The sequence below is a fragment of the Crocodylus porosus genome, unplaced genomic scaffold, assembly GCF_001723895.1.
Source record: "Crocodylus porosus isolate Cpor-Errol unplaced genomic scaffold, CroPor_comp1, whole genome shotgun sequence".
NCBI lineage: Eukaryota > Metazoa > Chordata > Crocodylia > Crocodylidae > Crocodylus > Crocodylus porosus.
Window position 1 is genome coordinate 8,960,747 of NW_017728927.1, and position 18,020 is coordinate 8,978,766.

The window sequence follows — 18,020 nt, forward strand, 5'->3', positions numbered from 1 at the left end:
CAGCACAAATCCCACCTTTCCCACGACCACCCCCACAGCTCAGACCCCATCTTCCCTGGCTCCCCACAAGCACAGACCCCATTACCCCCCAGTCACAGCCCAGCCCCCTCTCCCCTCCGGCGCTCTCGCCCCGCGCACGCACACGTGCACCTCTGGTTTGGGGGCAGCTGTAGAGCAGCTGGAAGGAAAGTTTCAGCTCCGCACAGTGCAAGGAGCCATCGCAGATCTCCCTCCCACGGCCACCACGGCCCGCCAGCCCCACCCTGCCCAGGGAGTGACTGAAAGCCACCGCTGCTCTCAGTTCCCCTCCCGGGACCTACCGCACCCTCTGCCAGGCGGGACTGGAAACCACTCGGCCCCACAGCTCACACCGCCCTTCCTCATCTTGCCCCAGACTAGAAAACAAATCTTTTTCCTTGATCATTTGGTTTTCTTTTCTTTTCCGAGCCAAGGAAGATCCTTTTTCACCTCCCTCCCTTCTCATCTTTGTCCGGCGAGTGCCTGAGCAAGCTGAGCTCTGCGAAGGTCTCTGGGTATCAGCACTGGCCCTGACAAAAGGCACATCTCAGGGGCAAGAGCCCTCCGAACGTGGCTCGTTAGTTCAAACGTGGCTCTGTCCTTTGCTGTGAACTCTCATTTGTTTCCTTTTAACGCTGGGATGTGCCACGAGGGTAAAGGATTAGGCCAAGCTTGTAAGGCCTTATCTGTGTTACGCTTTCCCCTCCCTGCTGTCCCCTTATTCTCTACCGTTGTTTTAATTAGTGCAAGCGCCGCTGGAGGCAAGATACGCCTGGCTCCCAGCACTCGAGCCACACCGTCGCCTGGACCTGCACTCAGCTCGCTTACAACGCCGCCCGTATGAAATGCCGCCCTTGGGAAGTCGTGGGTAGGCCTCGCTTGGTGCCTACGCCAGGTCTCCCCGAATTCATGCAGGTCATGGCGGGGGAGGCCCATGGCATGGAAGCTCAAGGTCGTAAGTTGTATTTCTGGATGCAGCAAGTACGCGAGGATACGCAAGCCCTCGTGTTATCGCTGCACCATGCGGAGTGAGATAAGCTGGATCGCCGATGCAAATCTATTACCTGCAGCACACACCTGGGAACGGGAGACTGGGCGGCCCAAAGAGCACTTGTCGGAGATGCGACCGCGTCCAGATGCTAACCAGGAGAGAGGCAGGGCAAATAATGGTTGAGGAGACTAAAAAAAGTCTTTTGCTACCTAGGTGTCACCGGATTTTGGCAGCTCCATATAAGGAGGAAGAAAGGACTTTGACAACTGGATGAGAGACCACCCCCTGCTTCGTTTGTCAAGGCTGGAAAGTGTGATCCAGGCCACCGAGTAGGGGAAATCCTGGGTTATGCTGGGAAGGGATATCCACGAAAAAAGCAGGCCCAAGGCAGTTAAACAAGTCCTTTTTTGCTTGGCATAGTGTCTGCATGCACACATCTTGGGGTAACTTCATGTCATCCCTCCTTCTCCTGCTGACTTAGACCATGTCAAATAACGGTGTTATAGGAAGAGTTCAGGATCACAGTGAGAAGCCTGTGTTAATAGCACTAAAATAAGAGATCTACCATCACCACACAGGATGGGACCTCACTGGAGAAGTGCTTGAGGTGCTTCTCCAGTCATCTACATCAAAAACACCGTGTGTGCGCGCACACGCGCGCAGAGCCAGGCAGTCTAAGGGGGTTACAGTACTGGAACAATGATTAAATCCTTACCTGGGATAAGAGGTTGAAGGAGTTTAGTGATTTCATTTCAGTCCTCTTCAGGCATGCGTTCGCATCACAAAACCATTCAAAAATGCGTGGAGATGGTCCATCTCTGTCCAGGAGACAGTCAGATCTGGTACAGGTCAGGAGTAAAGTGCATTAGCAGAATGCTGCCTGTGTTACGTCTGGCTCCAGCTAGTGCTATGAGTCACTCGAAAAACTACGCTTCCTGACAACCTTTCTTTAACAACAACAAAAAAAGAAGGTTAGAACAAAAGCCAAGAAGGTGTTGCTTTTCCAGTGCAAGGCGTGTCACAGAAAACAGTGCAAGTTTTAGGCCCAACCCTGCTTTTCCTGGAGTCGATGCCAAAAAATTCCCATTGGCTTCAGTGAGAGATGTATCAAGTTTTAGAGACCCGAGAGCTGGCTGCAGTGAATTATACAGAGAGTTTTGTGTATTCAAGACAAGCTGTTGAGAGGCAGCGAGTAGTTTGAAGCTGGTCTGCAAGCCAGGAACTCCAATTCTGATCCCACCTGGGTCAATGATTGTTGGGTTGACCCGAGAAAGATGTGCTAAGGATCATCCAACTGGGAAATAAAATCTCCAAAAGGGCTCAACACTGTTAGCAAAACCTGAAAGACCCCTTCACCTCTGGCTGTTTCAGACACATCCACTGTGGATCAGTGGAAGCTGAAGACTGAGGTGTACAGAAATGCTTTATTTCTCTGTGTATAATTTAAGGCCATTGATTAGGTGACCGAGAACAAGATCTCTTCATAGAGAAGATTCAGAACGAGTTGTTTCCTTCTGCCTTCTCCTGCATCTAAGGCCATGTAGCGAACAACTCTGGCAAGAGTAAGATGGGACGGCTCTCACCATGGCCAGTTCAGACTTGAGTCCTTGTTTAGGCCAAGTCAACACAAAGTGCACTTCACCTGTAGGAATATCGATACACTATACGCCCACAAAACGCTCCTACAGACCTAGTTATGTAGGTGGAGGTGCACTTTGTCTTAACAAGGTAAATCCACCACCCAAGCAAAACAAATGGTATTGGCAAAAACACAGTTTTGCTGGACGAATTGCCTTCGCACTGGGTGCTTTGGCAGGGATCACACCTTGTCACATCCTTGAGCAATGTTGTAGCTATAATGGTGCGAATCCAGTCTTAGACACTTGCAATGGTAGATTTAGTGTGATGAGGGCACCCAGACTCGCTCCACTAATTATTTGGCTTCTGCCGAGTATTAGTAAAACATGGTCATCATTGTGGGCTAAGATTTGAACTCACAACCCAACATTGAAAAGCTGGCTGGTCAACTCCCCTAATCCCTCTTTGGAAAGTCGGAACTGTGTTTCATCAATAGGAACTTAAGACTGCCAGGGACAGGGACCTCCCAGGCTGTCAAACCCAATCACCAGATATGATAAAGCTTGCAACGTTCCAGTTATGATGGCAAGGCAGAGAATTAAAGGTCATTATTTGTGAAACTCATTTTTCATCGGCAATCTTTCGCCTCCATATCCCAATATCAGTCCGCATATGGCGAGCAGGCAGAAGCCAGAGAATCCAAACACCCGAAACAAATAGACGTTTCCAGTCCTTTCTGCAGAATTATAATGCCGGGAACCACAACACAATATACAGCATGTTAGACTAATCTCCCAGCTAAGGAGAGAGGGGCACAGTCCCTCCTAGTCCTTTTAACCTAACCTAACAGAGCAGCTTCCAGGAAGCCACAAGCGGCCCCGTTCAGTGATGAAGTGCATGTTGCCTGCACCGGAAATGCAGCTACGTGGAGCTGGAACACCACTAATTAGCTAATGACTTTGTTTGACTGACACTACAAGAATGTCATCCTAAAAGAATTTAACAATAGGAAGTCCCTTCCTCTTTTTGTGGTGACACCAGCTTAGCATTGCCCAAGAGGTTACAAACAACAAGCCTTTATAATGCTTTGATTTTCCAACCACAGAGAGGGAAGGAAAAAAAGAGCCTGTAAAAAATTCTAAGGATAGCTTGACAAATGTATTCCTGCCATTTGAAATTTGATTTCCTCATTCTATTGTTTCCCATTTCCTGAGAGCTGGCTTGGTGGATCACATTTTCTTCTTCTGTCTCCAGGCCTCATATCCAAACGAGCCTGTATCTCATTAGACTGATGTATGGGCCTTGCTGCATGCAATTCAATCTCTAAATCACAGTCATTTTTGCTTTATTACCAATTTTCTCTCCTACTGCCAACCCTGAGGGCCATTAAAAGAACCTTTTTAAAAACAGAGTTGAATATTATCAAATATATGAAATAAAATGTTAGGTACCTTAAATACATGTCTAGACCTCCAAAGAGAAAGGCGGCTCACTTTTCGAGATGGTTGGCGCACTCAGCTCCATTGACTTCAGTGGGAGCTGAGGTTTCTCAGTATTTTTGAAGAACTGCTTGTAGGTTTGGATTTGAAAAATTAACTTGAACCACCCAGGTTTGGAAATGTCCACGGCCACTTAATTCAAACAGAGATGATGACAACGAATCTAGTAAATTTGACTATAATCATACCTAGAGATGAATGACAAATTGGTGGAAAATTAATTGCCAAAGGCAGCTTTTTTTTGTCATGCAGAATCATTCATAAGATGCTTACAATGTTACTGAGTTTATTCAGTATTCCGATAACCCTCAGTCATTTCCACCACATTTTTGTTTTGTAAATTGTTCACAAGTCATCGTTGCAAGTGTTCAGTACTGAAAGTTTCAGCTACATGGTGGTTAGCTGTGATCACCCAAGCAGGCCATCTGGGTACTGTTCCTTTTCCCACGCCAGATTAATTTAACTTTCAGGGCTCGTCCCCATGTTGAATAGAACCCATAATATATATGTGGGTTGGTTCACATCTTTAGATTAATTTAGTTCAGATAGGAAAGATTCACATTAAATCGAAATAGGACATTTGAGTTTAGTTCACCACAGAGACAAGCTTGCAGAATTCGGCTTCCAGTGTAAATATTCCTATTTTCAAGTTCCCTTTCCGAGAACATCCTTTAATAACTCACTTGAACTGTGCTCGCACCACGGAAAAAGGTGTGAAAATACAGCCTGAGCAAATGCAGTGTGGAGGGTTTCTCAGAATGAATATTCAAAGCAAATGTCATGGGACAGCCACATTTGCAGCGTGCTTGGTTCTAGGTATTACAAAGCATTTTGCTTCCTTAGAAGCACAAGTCCCATTTACACACTACTTACACGGGATTTAATTGATGTACAGGCCTCAAGCTGGCCCTGCACACAGGGTGATTGCCACCTTTTCTCCGCAGGCTGGTATTCTAGACACCCCAGTCATTTGTTAGCCTTCCTTTCCCAACTCTCAGTGGAGAAGACAGAGATAATTCCTCCTCCTCTTATCCTTACCCTACTAGGTTGAATGGCAGTTTCTTAGGACGGCAGCGTCTCTGGGTTCAGGCGCTCTTCATCAAGGCAGTGCCCTTTACTGCTTTTAATAAGAGACAAGAATTATATAAGACACTCGAGTGGGCTTAGTTCTGCAGCCCCTATTCATGCTGCATGGGACTCATACAAGCCACGTGGGCCAGGTACAGACATTGCACTTTCACTGGTATAAGTGATCAGAAACCAGTCTACGCCTGAGCAGAAGTTCAGTGCACAGCCTGGTTTTAAAATAGTGAAACCCGGTTTAGATTTGCCCCCCACCAAAGGGCGAACATGTGTTCTGTTTGCTACCATTCTAAACTACGCCATCTATGGAAAACCCCTGACTTGGATCAAATCCACCTTGGTCTTTTTGAAAGTTTGTACCTAGCCAAAGTAGTGACTCTTTGCTTAAGAATTACAGAAGGAGACCCAAAGTACTTGGTGAAAATGCAGTCATCTGAAGTTGCCTTGCATTTCAATGAGAGGAGCGGGAGCCACCAGTTCAGACACTTCAGGTCTTTTTCTAGAGTCTGTGTCTTCTAAACCAGCGTTTCTCAACCCGTGGGTCTTGACCCAGGGTTGCAAGAATATATGAAAGGGCCGCGAACAAACTTTAAAATGGATTCTCCTTTAAAGGAGAAAACCCGTGGGAAACCGTGGCTTTTCCCTTGCAGGCCATAGAGTGCCAGCCTGCAAGGGGCTGCTTGGGGACCCCCCTGCCCCACACCCCCCCTACCCCAAACACTGAGGGGCTGGGGGCAGCGAGTCAGGAGTGAGGGGCACTGGGTCGGGACTGGCCGTTGATGTTTACAATTGGGTCCTGGTACAGAAAAGGTTGAGAACCGCTGGTCTAGATCAGTGCTCCTCAACCTTTTTAGACTGGCTGGGAAATGCCAGCTCTTTCACTTTTGCTCTTTTCTTTTGATTGCAGAAAAATCAGTGAGCAATTCTTCTGTTGCAAAGAGCTCAGGAAGATGCCAACAGGTCGGAAGGTTTGCAGCACCCTGGATTCCTGCTTGAAGTTTCTGGGCTTATCTCACGAATCACATTTGCACACCTAATATTGTGGGATGCCCCCAGCATATTTGAAAGGATCTGAAGGCACTTATGGTGCCACACCACCCAGGCTGAGAACCACTGTTCTGCATCTGGGATCCAAATCTTCACCCCTCCCATCTTTCCAACACTCCACACCCTAAATAGCTTCCAGCCAGAAGGGCTGGACATAATTGCCTTCTGAGCACCTCATTACCTTCCCTTTTGCCATCCAAAGAATGTCTCCCAAGAGCAGTGAGTGTCCTCCTCCTTGCCCAGGGGCGGCCCTCAGAGCGCTTCTAGCCCTTTGTAATAAGGGCCTACAATGACTGGCTTCGTTACGCAGGCATTTCACGTGGACGTGGATTATCTCGGCTAGTCCCAAGCAATCCTCACGTTAGTAAAAACCATCACGCAAAACTCATTTTAACAGAAAAAACAACCTAGTAGAGGGAAAAGGAACTCAGTACCTTGCTGTGTGGCCCAGTCTACAAACTGATCTTCTATCACCTCCACTGATGGCGGCTGTGCTAATTATTCAGCCTGATTATATCTGGTATGAAAAAGGGAAATGGTGAAGAAAGAGGAAAAAAAGAGCAGGTTTCACTGACAAACCAGAGAGCTTAATGAGCAATCAATAGCAGCTGGTCAGGTAACAATGCCCCTGGGTCTTTTCTTAATGCTTTTTCGTTGTGCATTTTAATCAAGTAACTGGCCAACCGGATTGCAGAAGAATCCATCATCGCCTTTTCACGGTTGCCCCCAGTGAGCAAACTGAATGCAAAGGATGTGGTGAGCTTTGCACTTTGGCACAAAAATCAAATAGCAGGTGGAAAGGACAAGATACAAGAAGGCATGCAAAGCGGGGGGTCTTATTCTCCTGTCTCTTGCTCTGATAATACCGCCACTAACAGAATATCACCACTGGAATCAGCTTAGATACAGCAGCTTATTACTCAGGTAAAGCAGGCAGGCTCCCAGTTACTATTAGCAAAGGTACTGAAGTCTATTTAATCATTAACTGCCCTTCTGCTGGGATCACTTGTTTTGCTCAGGAAGAGTGGAGGCCAGAATCAGCTACACCCTACTTTTGCTGGGATAAGTTATACTCAGGGGGTATATCAGTCTAACTATCAGCAAAGATGACTTACTGCAGACCTGTCCTCTATAGAACAAGGACCTACTCCAGTGTGAACTACCAGGTGCCCACCAAAATAGCCAAGGACATCTATCCTCTTCACTTGGTGGAGGTGCTCCCCTGCTACTTACACTGAGAAAGCAGGAAAGGGCATTTCCATCAAGTTACTTCAGTTTGATGGAAATGAAGAGTAATAGCAAACTCCCAATGAAAGCAGCATGCTCTGCAGTGCTGGAAAAACCACAGAGGCACAGCACTTTTGTACAGTATCTATTAAAACTGGACTGCGGCTTCCAGCCATGACCGTAAAGAAAAATCCAGCTATTAATAGATTCAGATCTGGTTTGGAAGTCTGGTGAGATTTCTGATGCATCCCGATTCTGACCAGTCAATAAATAAAGCCAGAACAGACTTTCCTGTAATATTGTGGTACTAAAAGTGCTAGTGTTGATATATTGAAACTAGCCACTGAATTGAAGAATTAACCATTTGCAGGGGAGGGAGGGGGGTTACATTTCAAAATGATGTGGTTTGTGTTTGGAGTTCACATCCCTCTGTCTAATGAGACCATCACCACAGAACTTGAGCATCCAGAAAAATACACTTTAAGAAGTCTTTTAAATGTTCTTCATGCTCCTTCATTTCCTCCCCCCTGCCCCCCCTTCATTGGATCATAAACATGTTCAGTTATTTCTGGTATTTATAAGGAAGCACTGCCAATCTACCCATCAGGCGTTGCCATAGTGAGAAAGCTTTTGCAAAGCAATAAAAAATAACAAAGGTCTTATGCCTTTTTCCCATGATTTGCCTCACTTTCAGCCTTCAGTGGCAATCTCACTGGTGAACATCCTAGGATCAAGAGGGTAACACCCAAGTCAGACCAAGGCAGGATACCCCAATCAATCTCACCAGTGAAACTCTTAGGTTCAAGAGGGTAAGACCAAAGTCAGACCAGAGCACGCTACCCTGATTTCAAGCAGGGGAAACTCCACCGGAGCAAATACTGCCAGTGACAGACTGTGTCAGGAGTTGCAATGACCCCAATCGCTTACAATCCATAGTTAAAGTGAAGCAAATTCCCATTCTAGACAAGGCAACATCTTTCTATCTGTAGCATGAGTTTCTCAGGCTCCACAGCTGTTGACCCATCCATAAGGCTATTGCTATTGACTGACCATCAAGAGAAAACAGGGCACTGGAAAACAAGCAGACTGTGTCTGTAAATGCTTCGTACCCCATGGAAAACCCACTGAAGGAAGCAAACTTTCCTCGTCCCACTGAGAGAAGGCTAGCAGCACTCATGTTTCCAAAGATGCCACAGATGAAATGAGAAAGAAAGGCAGGGGAGAGGAAGGGAACAAGGGGCTGATCCCCTTCAGTAAACAGCTAGCCAGCTATGTAAGTGTATTGCCACCTAATCCTTCACAGCCCAACATATCAAAAGGCACAAGCCAACCCATGAGCAATCCCTCTTTATGTCCCTTCCTCCATCAGCTGTTGTTCCTCTAATACCTTAAGGCAGAGCAGGTGCTGGAAGTCACTGCTATTTAAAGTGCTATATCCGTTAGCCCAGGTGACAGCCTGACTCTGTGCTAGAGTGACCATCGTTGGGGCGGCCAACAGACTTGAAGTACTGCCCACAACAGTGGGAAATGCTGGTAAAAATAATCCTAGCACCTGCAGGCCCTAGTGACTTCTGAGCAGCATCCTAGATATCCAAGGGATTAATATGATATGACCTCTTTCTTCTCTCCCCCTTGCAAGAAACTGGTAAGAGCCTCACCCTCTGAACCAGGGGAAGGAGGCATGGACTAGCTTTTTGTTCTGGATTTCTAGACCAAAAAATCCTGGCCTGGGACAGGCTAGGTGCTACCACAATACAAATTATAACCACATGGAATTGAAAATAGATGGGCCCTAATACTCAACAGCAAATGAGAAAAAAAAAATCCAAGAAACTGGTTCAAAAAGATTCCCCATCAGGCCTCAGAGCTGAGCAAGTCAAGCAAGAACCACAGAGCCCCGAAGACAAGATACTCTGAGCAATAAATTTGGTTACTACATTTTATTTGAGCAAGCTACCCGTTTGATGGGAAGTGCTGGAAGAGTGTTACCTGTGGCTCTTTCGTTCCCTCCAATGGAGATGTGCATAAAAGAAAAATCTCCATCTTGCAGGGTCAGCAAGTTTCAGTAGGCACCTGGGTGCCAAGGCAGGTTGGTCGAGTTATAATTGGCTGTAGCTGGCACACCCTGGACCTGCTACATTCTTCTGAGCTGAGTGGCATGGAGAAGTACAGGATCACTCCATGACTTTGTAAACATTAGGAAGTCAAACAAATTACTCCCAGTCTGGTCCTTCAAATCCAAAGTCCCTCTTATCAGTGAATGCAAAGAACAAATACCAGCACAGATGGGAACCAGCTTTGGCAAAGCATATCTCTGTTTCTGCTGGGGCACAAACCACAATTGTATCAACCATACTCCCAAATGAACTGCAAAGCTCATTTCTCTTGAAACCATGCCAGCTGAAATCACTTTCTAGTGTATTGGTACCTGCTGTAGCTCAGTTTCCCTGTCCAACATGTCCAACTACTAGGCTGACTATAGATATACTATAGCTGAACTCCCCCTCAGGAATCTCTCAAATGGTTGCAAGGCAGGATTAAGGTTGGATTCATGCTATATTTTAGCCGTGTTAGACTTCACTCCTTCGGAAATGCTTTGGATGGTGCCTCAGGTCTGATGCATGAGATGAATAATCAGTGCAGCACTAGGGAAAATCAAGTGAACGAGAATCGCCCTGTGGGGTGGAAATCCCACATAAGACTGCAATGAGCTGGAAAATTGTTTAGGATGCCTGCTGAGCTAGGCTTTTAATTGTTTTACACGGAGAAGGCTCTGAACTCCTAGAAAGGTCTGGGCTGTAGCTCGTGAGTTCATCTGCTGGAGCCACCTTCATGGCAACGCACGTAACAGCACGTTGCTCTACATGACTGTAGACTGCTTGTCGCTGTCCTTGCAGTTGGGAAACATCATTTATTAGGCCCTTTGCAAACAGCTGGCCTGGACCAGCATTGTTAGCTCTCATGATTTCATCTCAGGTCTCATGATGGATGGTATTGTATTCGGCCCCCCTGGCTCTGGAGTCATGTGATTGCATCAGACTCTCAGGTTTCACAGTTGAAAGAGTAAGTTTCTAGTCCTCCTCTTGGAAGAAAAGCTTTGATACACACCCAACAAGGCAAAGAAGAACCTGTATTTACCAAATCTCATGATTCTTGGAGCCAGCCTCATGATGTCCAAAGGCTTGAGTTTGGCCACCGACTAGTTCTCCATCCCTGTACTTTGTGCCATTATTTTATACCTGTACAAAAAGTATGTAAAACCTCACCGACCCGACCGCCAAATGTCTCTACCCTCTTTTCAAGTAAAATGTTTAACCGCTGCTTATCTGCTTTCCCGAATCAGGTGGCATTTAAATGCACGCGGAAAGAGTCCCTTGAACTGGGGCTTTAATGAATCTGTATCGGAGAACCGAGTCCAACGCGCACAGGAGGACGACAGCCCGGACGAGACTGCACTGCTGAGCCAGTTGAGAAACCAAAGCGTAGCTATCGATGTCACCTCTTGCTGCTCAGGAGCGAACTGCCTTTATAGCATTTCTCTATGTGCCCGCTGTAAATAGGATCTAGCTCATTGTCAGGAGACAAATGTGTATGATCAGCTAATGCAGGATATTGGCAAATATTGGCGGGCCGGTTTCAGCAGAAGGAAACACTGAATGAGATGAAGGGAACAGTCTGAAACACAGCCCCGTCACAAGACGAGGGAAGTTAAGAAACCTCCTGTCCGTTGAAAACACAATGAGGCTGCATTTCACTACGGACCCCGTTGTGTAAGAGGCTTATTGACCGGCTTGTTAGTGGGGGAGGTGAAGGAAAGATGGCAGAAATTGGGGTGGCAAGGCAAAAACCAAAACCAGCAGCTGCTCTTCGAATGCTAACTGTGCCACTGCCTTGAAAGCTCTTTGATCGTTTCTCCCGTTTGATGCACAAAAACAAACCGGCGGCCCTGCTTGCTGCTGGGATCTCGTCGGCTCTCGTAATCAGATAGGATTCAGCCTTGTCGATATTCAGATGAGAAGCCTCCCAGGAAAAAACAGGCAAGGGAGTGTCATCGATTCAAGAGTGACTTTGTCTAAGTGGGGGATTTGTTCTGATTTCAGTTGTTGGCTTGACACGAGGCTGGGCTCCGCCTGCGCACGCTGTTGCTTTCCTGGGTGGGATCAGTGCAGCTACACTGATTGCCGGCTACTGACGGCTCAAATTGAGGTTAATCCCTGGTGCAGACGAGGCCGAAGCGTATGTGGGAAAGGGCTGTAGAAAGGATCTGCACTGCATCCTGCACGCAAAATGAAAAATTAAGTTTCTGAGTGCTTAATTTAGTAATCTCCCCCAGAGTGCTTTTGAGGATTTACTGCAGTGCACTCACAGCACTGAGCTTTGGTTGTGACAGATGCTCACCAGGTTTCCCAGACCCCTCTGCAAAGCTGGATTTCAGACCAGATCTCCTGTTCACCTGGCAAAGCCTGTTAATATTTCCCCGGCTTTGGACCGTTACAAATTCTGGGGCAGAGGACAACGATCTAACTAACCCGTCCCATGGCCACTGCACTCATTTCTGTGAATTCAGCTTGGAGCCAGGACAAGAGTTCACCTGAATTCCCCAAAAAATCCTTTCGTGCCAGAGTCATGGCAGGGATTCGACCTCCCTAAAGCCCTGTGTGTTTTTTAAACCGGCTGCGCTTTGAGAGAGCAGCCAAATTCCCGGGACCTGGGCTTAGAGGAGCAAGGCATGTTCAGTCATGCTGCATTCGAGACAGCAGACCGACTCTGAACCTTTCAGATGCCTCTCCAGCACAGCGGGAAACCTTCTAGTAACATTAATGCGACAAGACAACATGTGCACGCAACATGCTGTTACATCCTGCCATCACCTAAGCTTTAGCATTTGGAGATGGCAGGGCGCTCTGACGCTGCGGAGCTTTTCATGGCTAATGAGCACTAGGATTTAGAAATGCCAGGTTGATCCTGCCCCGCTCCCGCAGCCAGGTGGCCCTGCTGAAATGAATGATGAGACTCCTCGCTGGAGTAAGGACAACTCACAGGAGGAGGGATTTGGACCCAGGCCTGTGTTTCGTCAATGGTTTTCCATAAATACGGGGAAAGAAACAACTCTGCCCCTCTCAAAATCCTAAATTTATGTTGCAGCTGCTCTGCTAAAACCAGCCCTGCGTCTGAATGGAAAGGAACATGCGTGTGTGCGCGTGTGTATGTGTAGCACGGGCTAGGAAAGCTTTTAAAAATTGTATAAATATAGGATGAGAGAGAAAGTTTTATTTATTGTAAAGCTTTCCTAGCCTGTGCTAATAATCTCTTCCATGACTAGGAGGAAAAGGATTCCTAGAGCCGGATTGAAGAATCAGGCCCTGTTATGCTGTTAACTTCCTTTTTGTACATTGGCTACTGAACTAAAAAGGTCGGTCCCCCCAGTTTGGTACTGGGGTTCCCAGCATGTAGCTCAGTGTGGAAATAGCTGGGGCCAGATTAACTCTTTACTGGGCCCTAGGCAAACAAACTCTTGGGCCCCCCAGCTGAAGACGAAATTTTCATATGACTTTTTTCATTCGACAATTATAATACGTTAAATAAGCACAAGGTGAAGCCCTTCTTCACTTAGGGCCCTGGGTGTATGCCTAGATTGCCTATGTGTTGATCTGGCCCTGGGTTTCAGCACAGCAGTTTTTAAAACAAAATTTCTTGCCCCGTTATCCGGAAAAAAAAAAGACGCTTCTTCTTGTAGCACTTCATAAAGCAGATTCAAAGTGCGAACAAAAGCCTGCATGGTACAGCTTATCTAACCAACAAATAGCCAGGCCAGAAATTGGGAGAAACTCCTGTGAAATCGCCCAGGATTTTCGTATGGGGTGTGACCGAAATCAGGAGCCAGCACCCTCCTATAGAAAAGTCTAGTTAAGGAGGAAGCTATATGGAGCCAGACCTTTAGCTAGTGTAAGTCAGTGCTGTGCCCCTGAAGGGAGGATTAGGGCTATTTTTTGAACCTGACTTCAGCATGAGTAAATCAGGATGCAAATTCAGCAACGTTTCGTGCAGAAAGAGGTCTAAGAGTGGGCCGACCCTTTCTGCTCAGGAAAGGGTGGTACGGAGAAGCCAAAGCATCCCGAGGATCTCCCGCTGCACCTGCATCCGCGTCCGAGGGGAGAACAGAAGCCTTCAGTGCCCGCCGCCCCTTCGCTCCCTCCGTCCGTGTCTCCCTCCTGAATAGATGACTTCAAGAGGAAGACAGTGCTTGGATTCTGTCGGGCTGAACGGCACATCCGGTGCTCCATGAATTATAACAAGCCTGGGCCGCGGTCCAGCCGTCTGCCTCCCCCTTCCATAGCCATACGCCTGCTGTACAGATCATTACCAGCCAGGCCCGGGTGGCAGGAACGCACACATCCTCGGCCCGAGGAAATAACAGACAAGCAAACCCTCCTCCCTCCCCTCCGCTCAGGGCTGTCGTCTCCAGCTGACCCGCTCCATCTGCACGGGCGCTGGCCAGGAAGCCTACACAGGGCTCCCTTCTTTCCTACCCCGCTCCCCTCGGGTCCCGCTGGAGCGACGACACAGGCAGCGTTCACCAGGGTCCGGCCGATGCTTCGACCTAAATGAGCAAAATCATGAGCTGCGGAAGCAAGTGTGAACGCCCGCTCGCTGCAGGGACACGTGGCCCCTGCACACCCTTGCAGAGCAGTGCCTCTCACTTGCCCACGGGCTTTCTCTTCCCCAAGCAACAGCGGGGCTAGAGAACGACCCCCGGCATCGCGGTGGTCAGACAAGATCAAAAGCAACTGATGGTAAAAGCCTCCTCAATGACTTTCCCCCCAAATAACCCTTGTGTACCCAGCAGTCCCTTCCACGACTGCTGACTCCCAAGCAGGGAGGAGAGGGACTCAGGTTGGGGGTGGCTCAGTTTGTGTTTAGCGTAGGTTTAATGAGCCCAAAACAAGCTCTGCATCCACTGTCAGTTCAAGGATCTCTCTTTGATTAATCCCACCCAAGCCCTGCCTCTTCTTGAATGCAAGAATTGCTGCAACAGTTAACAGAGGCTAGATCCAAACTAAAGAAATGATGGGCTCTGGGTGCCTTTTTGGTCCCCGTTGGCTTGGCGGTATTGGCCAAAGGACCCTGCCTTCTTGACTTTGGATTCACCTGGCTCACTACGTCTCTCTGATACCCCCTGCCCAGGTAGCATGTGTTGACTCTGCTGGCAAATGAAAAAGGTCCTGCTGGATCCAGTGATGCAGGTGGCTCACTGACCTACCAGGACATCAAGGGGTAGGAGCATCTCTCTAGACACAGAGGATGAGGAGTCCAAGGCGATTAGCTAGCAACAGCTGTACCTAGAACGAAGCTCTGAAGTGGGCTTTATCTTCTCTTCTTCTCAAGAATTTCTTTCTGTTAATAGGTATGTGTGTCCTTTCCAAGCAGGCAGGCAAAAGCACCTGTTCGCACTGATCATTCACAATTTCTCCATAGCTTTTTGCTTTTCTCAGAAGTCACAGGCTTACCGCTGAGTCACAGCAGCGCGGTACCTTACCTGTCACCCACGCACAGTTTGCAGGGGAGGGGGGAGATCTTTTTTTTTTTCAAATACTTCACAGAAAAATACAGGATGTCATTGCTGAAGTGGCGACTTCTCAGAATCTGTTCTAGTAGCTGGCTGAGACTGGAGGGAGCTAAGTCTGGATCCAGATCTACCAGCCACGCCAAAAGCTCTTCTTCATGCCCTTGTGAGCGGGCTGTCACTGGCACTGGTTCCTGATGGAGAGGAGCCATCCTCCAGCACAAACGCTGGAAGGAAATAATCTCTCTGGCCAGCCACAGACCTGTTTCTATTTTCCTTTAACTGCTGTATTAATTAAGGGGTAGTCTCATCTTGTTGCCTCTGCCATCAATTGCCAGTTGGGTTTCGCCTCTGCTTTCCCTATCAGGGCGTCTGGCATCTTCCTTCCTATAATTACTACCATGACTGTCTCCTTTATCAGTGCGATGGCTTTCTCCCTTGGAGCGCTCCACCCATGTTAATACCATGGTGTCAGAGCGGTGAAACGAGCTCCCACTCATGCTTTGGCTTTGGTTTGGACAGCCCTACCCGTGTTGACAGTCTTGGGGTTGCTACCCAAGGCAATGGGGTCGAAGCCCAGGAGGCAGGCAGAGGAGTCCACCCCGTCCCTGCTCACGGGCCCGGTGCTCGGATTCATCCCTTCCTCCTTCAAACTCCTCCTGGCTCCTCAAAGCATGGCTGAACCGGAGTAAGGGAAGTGGAGTCCAGATGACAGCACGAGCCGAGTCCTGAGAGACCACAAACAGAGCAAATCCATCCTGCAGCGTATCAGAAACATTTCACCCGCGAATACCAAACCCCCAGCCCAACCCCAGACCATTCAGCATCACTCCCAGCTGTTTTCTGATCCCTCTGTTCCTACCTCCCCTGGAGGTCAATGAACTGCAGCTGCTTCCTAGCCCAGCCGCTAACTCTTTCCTTCCCACTCCCAGTCTGAGTCTCGGCGACTCTCCCAGGGTCACCTCGCACCGTCTACGCTGAGCACACACCCACACAAAAAGCGAGCTCTGAAGCCGGGTCCAGATGCTGTTCCTGCTCACACCAACATCAATCCAGCAGAGCTCCGGTGAAATATTAGCATTCAGTGCTAGCGCCTGTAAAAATGTCTCCCGGCTCTTTGTAGATGGGCTCTGCCCCGCAGAAATTACTTCTTCCTTCCTCCAGCGGTCCTCTCGACTCATCCAAGACAACAGGCTAAACACCCCCCGACTTCGCTTGCTGGGGGCTGTTCATATATGATCTGCTCCACTGACTTGTGCTCTCCGCTGCCAGCCCCAGTGCTCCTCCAGGCCCGGTAACCTAAAAACATCCTTTTTGTAGATAACCACCAGACCTGGATCCAAAATGCAGATCCCGTTTCACGCTTCCCATCCCGCCCTGAACTTCAAGCGCGTGAGATTCACCCCTCTGCCTTGGCCTATTCTATGCAAGGCCCCGCGAGTCCCGCAGCTCCCCTCCGGTTCTGCGTTTCCAGCGGGTTTGGCAGGCCTCAGATTCTGCGTCCCAACTCGGCTTCCTCTCCAGGAAGAACTGGCTCAGCTTCGTTTGGTTATGTTATACAACACCCCCTGCCCACATGGTCCCGGAGCCATTTTCACGCTAGAAGCTAAATCCTGCTCCTGGACTGGAGTCGGTGACCTCTAATGAACTCAATAACCGCAGGGCGGGGGGTCACTTTACCCCGAGCAGGCAGCGTGGCAGCTCACAGCCAGAGCAAGCAATGGTCCCGGAGAGGACGCAAAGCAAACAACAGCATCCAACTGAACCGACTGGGGACACTGAAGGAGGCAGGGGACGAGCCTTCCCGAGCTGGTGTCCGGCCAGCACACGTCCCTGCAAAAATGTTCATAACAGGTGAGTAAGTATGAGGAGGTGTCTCTGCCTCGTGGCGGTGGTACGTCTCACAGCCGAGCGGGGACCCCTCACCGGTGGAGACAGGCAACGCCAGCTGCGGTTGCTTTCTAGTGATTTTGCACAGCTGGCAGGCAGCACCCAGGTAACCCGGCAGACTTGGATCTCATCTTCTGATCGCACGCACATTTGCTCCGCAGCTCTTCAGTATTTTGCTGCTGGCAGGGCGGATACAGAATTGGCCTCACTATATCCCAGGCCAGCCAGACGGCCCACGCTGCGCAGGGATGCTCTTTGCGAGGGCACGTTGCAACCGGGCCCGAAACTGGGAGCAGGGAGGGGACAAAGAGGGTTGAATATGGGCCAGTAGACAAGGCAGGGATGTCTGATCTTTTGAAAAATGCCCTGCTGCTATGCCATCCCAGGGATCCAGTCTGTTGTCATTTATATTGCACCAGCTCTCGGAGGCTCCGGGCTTGGGAACCAATGTGCTTGGTGCTGTGCAAGAGCTGCCAGAAAGACCTGCCTTGACTTTAAGAGCTAACGACTTACATTAATGGGACAAGATGGCAGAGCAGAAACAGAGGCCCCTAATGGGAGCATCAGATAGCGGGTCAGTAGTGGAGCCGGGACTAGAGTCCAGACTCAGGCCCTGGGCCCTACAAGCCCCCGAGCTGCGCGAGCAGTGCAGCTTTCTCAACACTGTCCCTTGCTAAACCCTAGCCCCCGCTCTTGGGGTTAGGCTGAGACAGCCTGCCTGCAACCCAGGATATGCCTTGGATGACTCAGAAAGCCTCTCCCTGATACAAACTGTCTGAGCAGACGTGTCTGCTTTGCACTCTCGGCCCTTCTTTCGTTTCCTCGGCTCTTTCTAACATTTTCCTACAGGTGCTGTCTCGAGAAAGGAAAGAGTTCACCAGTCTGGTTCTCTACCCCCGTCCGGGGCGGTTTATGCCGAGGTGGAAACGACTGCAAGTTCCGATGTGTAGGTCCGGATTTTTTTTCTTCTTCACCGTGTGCAATGATCCCAGTACCGACGAGGTGCTGGCTTCGCGCCCGTTTCAATTCTGGACGGAAAATGCTGATTCTGAAGAAACCCCCCCAGTTCACAACACTGCGTGGTATTTTCTAGCCTGCCTTTCAGACTGCTCGGTGAATCATT

At 48.8% G+C, this 18,020-nt stretch overlaps 1 protein-coding gene across 2 annotated transcripts in view; it reads right to left on the reverse strand.

Moving 5' to 3' along the window:
* EPN2 (epsin 2) overlaps nucleotides 1-1,884 on the reverse strand; it is a 57,773-nt gene extending 55,889 nt beyond the window's left edge. Inside the window, exon 1 of one of the 2 annotated variants that reach the window (XM_019541906.1) lies at nucleotides 1,725-1,884. The gene's annotated coding sequence lies outside the window, so the exon portion shown is untranslated. The remainder of the gene's footprint in view (nucleotides 1-1,724) is intronic. The other variant, XM_019541909.1, reaches the window with a different exon arrangement.
* Nucleotides 1,885-18,020: the final 16,136 nt, after the last annotated feature.